Source organism: Oratosquilla oratoria, chromosome 16 (assembly GCF_046742065.1).
Source record: "Oratosquilla oratoria isolate Oo_2021 chromosome 16, ASM4674206v1, whole genome shotgun sequence".
Classification (NCBI taxonomy): Eukaryota; Metazoa; Arthropoda; class Malacostraca; order Stomatopoda; family Squillidae; genus Oratosquilla; species Oratosquilla oratoria.
Window position 1 is genome coordinate 58627615 of NC_134792.1, and position 5203 is coordinate 58632817.

The 5203-nt window shown below is 70.8% G+C and overlaps 1 pseudogene; it reads right to left on the minus strand.

Moving 5' to 3' along the window:
* LOC143033692 (uncharacterized) overlaps positions 1 to 4925 on the minus strand; it is a 10537-nt pseudogene extending 5612 nt beyond the window's left edge.
* Between the last annotated feature and the right edge of the window lie 278 nt (positions 4926 to 5203).

Sequence of the window (5203 nt, forward strand, 5' to 3'; positions counted from 1 at the left end):
CCATAACAAATCTAGGACGCTCTCGCAAAGTCAAGAAATAGATGAGTTTGCTTGCCACCTGTGCCTATATTTGGCCATAGCCCAGGCCCAGGCCCACCAGGGCCCAAGACCCAGGCCCAGGCCCAGGCCGAATCCAAGACCAAGACCAGGGCCCAGGCCGAGTCCAGGGCCCAGGCCAGGGCCCAGGCCGAGCCCAAGGCCCAGGACAGGCCCCAGGCCGAGGCCCAGGCATAGACCCAAGACCAGGAAGGGCAGTGCCAAGGCCGAGCCCAAGGGCTCAGGCCCATTCCAAGTCCAGGGCCCAGTCCAGGGTCTTGGCCCAGACCGAATCCCGGGCCCAGACCAGGGCCCAGGCCGAGCCCAAGGCCCAGGTCAGGGCCCAGGCCGAGTCCAGGGCCCAGGCCGAGACCAGGGCCCAGGTCCAGGCCCAGGACCAAGCTCAGGCCCAAACCTAGGCCCAGACCCAGGCCCAGGCCCATTCCAAGTCCAGGGCCCAGTCCAGGCCCGGGTCCAGGCCCAGGCCGAATTCAAGGCCCAGGCCAGAGCCCAGGCCCAGGCTCAGGCCCAGGCCCAGGCCCAGGTACAACCCGAGGCCCAAGCCCAGGCCCAGGCCCAGGCCCAGGCCCAGGCCCAGGCCCAGGCCCAGGCCCAGGCCCAGGCCCAGGCCCAGGCCCAGGCCCAGGCCCAGGCCCAGCCCTAGGCATAGGCTCAAGCCCAGGAAGGGCAGTCCCAAGGCCGATTTCAGGGCCCAGGCCAGGGCCCAGGAACACTCTAGGGCCTAGGCCTAGCGGGCCAAGGCTAATGCACAAGGCACAGGCCCAGGCCAAGTCCAGGGTCTAGTCCGGGGCCTGGGGCCAGAACGAGTCCCGGGACGAGCCCATGTCCAGGCCCATGCCCATGTCCAGGCCAAGGCCAAGGCTCAGGGCCCAGGACCAGGCCCAGGCTCAGGCCCAGGACCAGACCCAGGCCAAGGAGGTCCAGGGCCTGGGCCAAGTCCATGCCCAGGCTAGGGTCGGGGCCCGGGCCGAGTCCCGGGCCAAGTCCAGGGCCTAGGCAAGCGCGCAGGCCGAGTCCAAGGCCCAGATCAGGTCCCAGGCCGAGTCCAGGGCCCATATCAGGGCCCATATTATGGCCCAGGCCTGGTCCAGGTCCAGACCCAGGCCCGGTTCAGATCCAGACCCAGGCCCAGGGCCCATGCCCTAGTCCGGGCCGAGTTCAGGGCCCAGGCTAGAGCCCAAACCCAGGCCCAGGCCCAGGCTTAGGCCCAAGTCCAGACCAAGGCTCAGGGCCCAGGGCCCATGCCCAGGCCAAGACCCAGGCCCAGGCCCAGGTCCAGGCCCAGGCCCAGGCCCAGGCCCAGGCTCAGGCCCAGTCCTAGGCCTAGGCCCAGGCCCGGACCAAGTTCAGGGCCCAAGCTACGGCCGGGGCCCAGGCCGAGTCTCGGCCCAAGTCCAGGGCCCAAGTCCAGGTCCATGCCCATGCACAGGCCCAGGCCCAGACCCAGGCCCAGGCTTATTCCAAGTCCAGGGCCCAGTCCTGGCCCAGGCCCAGGCCTAGGCCGAGTTGAAGGCCTAGGGCTTAGGGCTCAGGGCTCAGGACCAGGCCTAGGCTCAGGCCCAGGACCAGACCCAGGCCAAGGAGGCCCAGGGCCCGGGCCAAGTCCATGCCCAGGCTATGGCCAGGGCCTAGATCAGGGCCCAGGCCTGATCAAAGACCTACAGCCCAGGCCGAGTCCATGCCCAGCCCTCGGCCCTGACCCCTTGGGCCTGGGCCTGGGTCTGGGCCTGGGCCTTGGCTTGGGCCCGGGCCTGGGCCTGGGCCTGGTCCTGGGCCTGGGAGTGTGCCCTGGACTCGGCTTGGGCCTGGGCCTGGGTCTGGGCCTGGGCCTTGGCTTGGCCCTCGGCCCTGACCCCTGGCCCTGACCCCTGGCCCTGACCCCTGGCCCAGGCCCAGGCTAGGCCCTAGGCCCAGGAATGTCAGGACCCAGGGCTCAATCCCTTGGGCCTGGGCCTGGGCCTGGACCTGGGCCTAAGACTGGGCCTGGACCTGGGGCTGGTTCTGGGCTTGGGCCTGGACCTGGAATTGGACCTGGACCTGGACCTGAGCCCTCCCCTGGGTCGTGTTCTTTGCCCAGTTCCTGGCCCTGCTGGGCCTGGGCCTGTAGCCTGGGCCTGCGCTGTGGCCTGTGGCCTGGGCCTGGGCCTGGGCCTGGGCCTGGGCCTGGGCCTGGGCCTGGGCCTGGGCCTGGGCCTGGGCCTTGGCTTGTGCCTTGGTTTGGGTCTGTGCCCCGGCCTGGTCCTAAGCCTGGGTCCGGTCTGGGCCTGGGCTCTGGTTTGAGCCCTGAACTTGACCCGGACTAGGGCCTGGGTCTGGGCCTGGGTCTGGGCCTGGGCCTGGGCATGGGGCTGAGCCTGGGTCAGGGCTTGGGTCTGGGCCTGGGCCTGGTCCTGGGCCTGGGCCTGGGCCTGGGCCTGGGCCTGGGCCTGGACTTGGACCTGGGCCCGGGACTCGTTCTGGTCCAGGCCCTGGACTGGACCCTGGACCTGGCCTGGGATTAGCCCTGGGTCCTGACATTCCTGGGCCTAGGGCCTAGCCTGGGCCTGGGCCTGAGCCCTCGGGCCTGGGCCTGAGCCCTCGGCCCTGACCCCATGGGCCTGGGCCTGGGTCTAGGCCTGGGCCTTGGCTTGGGCCCGGGCCTGGGCCTGGGCCTGGTCCTGGGCCTGGGAGTGTGCCCTGGACTCGGCTTGGGCCTGGGCCTGGGCCTGGGTCTGGGCCTGGGCCTTGGCTTGGCCCTCGGCCCTGACCCCTGGCCCTGACCCCTGGCCCTGACCCCTGGCCCTGACCCCTGGCCCTGACCCCTGGCTCAGGCCCAGGCTAGGCCCTAGGAATGTCAGGACCCAGGGCTCAATCCCTTGGGCCTGGGCCTGGGCCTGGACCTGGGCCTAAGACTGGGCCTGGTCTGGGCCTGGGTCTGGGCCTGGGCCTGGGCATGAGGCTGAGCCTGAGCCTGAGCCTGGGCCTGGGACCTGGGCCTGGGCCTGGGCCTGGGCCTTGGCCTGGGCCTGAACCTGGGCCTGGGCATAGTCATGGTCATGGTCATGGTCATGGTCATGGTCATGGTCATGTTCATGGTCATGGTCATGGGCCTTGGCCTGAGCCCTTGGCCTGAGCCCTGGGCCTGAGCCCTGGGCCTGAGCCCTGGGCCTGAGCCCTGGGCCTGAGCCCTGGGCCCTGACATTCCTGGGCCTGAGCCCTCGGCCCTGACCCCTTGGGCCTGGGCCCTAGCCTGGGCCTTAGACTCGGCCCGGGCCCTGGCCCTCCTTGGCCTGAGCCTGGGCCTGAGCCCTCGGCCCTGACCCCTTGGGCTTGGGCCTGAGCCTTCTGCCCTGACCCCTTTGGGTCTGGATCTTGGCTTGGGCCCGGGCTTGGGACTGGGCCTGTGCCTGTGCCCTGGACTCAGCCTGGGCCTGGCCTAGGCCGAGGGCTCGGCTTGGGCCCTAGACTCGGCCTGGGCCTCGGTCTGTGCCCTGGACTCGGCCTGGGCCTTGGTCCGGGCCCTGGACTCAGCCTCTGACTCGGCCTGGGTCTGGCCCAGGTCTGGGTCTTGGACTCGGCCTGGGCCCTCGCCTGGGACTTGGGCTCGGCCATGGCCTTGTACTCGGCCTGGGCCCTTACATGGGCCCTGGACTCGGCCCAGGACTCGGCCTGGGTCTTGGCCTGGGCCCTGGACTTGGGCCGGGACCCGGCCTTGGCCCTGGCCAACCTGGGTCTGGGTCTGGGCCTGAGCTCTGAGCCTGGGCCTGGGCCCTAGGTCTTGGACTCGCCCTGGGCCCTCGCCTGGGACTTGGGCTCGGCCATGGCCCTGTACTCGGCCTGGGCCTTTACATGGGCCCTGGACTCGTCCCGGGACTCGGCCTGGCCTTGGCCCTGGCCAACCTGGGTCTGGGTCTGGGCCTGAGCTCTAAGCCTGGGCCTGGGCCTGGGCCTGGGCCTGGGCCTAAGCCTGGACCTGGTCTGGGCCTGGGCCTAAGCCTGGACCTGGTCTGGGCCTGGGCCTGGGCCTAAGCCTGGACCTGGTCTGGGCCTGGGCCTAAGCCTGGACCTGGTCTGGGCCTGGGCTCTGGCTTGGGCCCTGAACTCGGCCCGGACTAGGGCCTGGGACCTGGGCCTGGGTACGGGCCTGGGCCTGGGCATGGGGCTGAGCCTGGGTCTGGACCTGGACCTGGGCCTGGGCCTGGGCCTGTGTCTGGGTCTGGACCTGGACCTGGACCTGGGCTTGGGCCTGGGCATGGGATGGTCATGGTTATGGTCTCGGCCCGGGACTCGGTCTGGTCTAGACCCTGTACTGGATCCTGGACTTGGCCTGGGCCTAAACCCTGGGCCCTGACATTCCTGGGCCTGGGCCTGAGCCCTCGGCCCTGACCCCTTGGATCTGGGCCCTGGCCTGGGGCTGGGCCTGGGCCTGGGCCTGAGCCTTTGGCCCTGACCCTTTGAGCCTGGGCCCTGGCTTGGGTCTGTTCCTGGTCCTGGGCCTCGGCCTGGGCCCTGGAGTCGGTCCGGGCCCTGGCCTAGGCCTTGGGCTCGGCTTGGGCCCTGGACTCGGCCATTGACTCGACCTGGGCCTCGGTCTGGGCCCTGGAGTCGGCCTGGGCCTTGGTCCGGGCCCTGGACTCGGACTGGGCCCTTGCCTTGGCCCTGGACTTGGCCTGGGACTCGGCCTGGTCCCTGGTCTTCGGCCTGGGCCTGTGGCCTGGCCTGGGCCTGCTCCTGTGTCTGGGCCTGGGCCTGGGCCTGGGGCTGAGTCTGGGTCTGGGTCTGGGCCTGGGCCTGGGCCTGTGCCTGGGCCTGGGCCTGGGCCTGGGCCTGGGCCTGGGCCTGGGCCTGGGTTTGGGACTGGGCCCTGGTCTCGACCTGGGCCTGGGCATGGGATGGTCATGGTCATGGTCATGGTCTGCCCGGGACTCGGTCTGGTCCAGGCCCTGGACTGGGCCCTGGACTTGGCCTGGACCTAAGCCCTTGGCCCTGACATTCCTGGGCCTGGGCCCTAGCCTGGGCCTGGGCCCTAGCCTGGGCCTGGGCCTGAGCCTGGGTCTTGGACTCGGCCTGGGCCCTCGCCTGGGACTTGGGCACGGCCATGGCCTTGCACTCGGCCTGGGCCCTTACATGGGTCCTGGACTCGGCCCAGGACTCGGCCTGGGTCTTG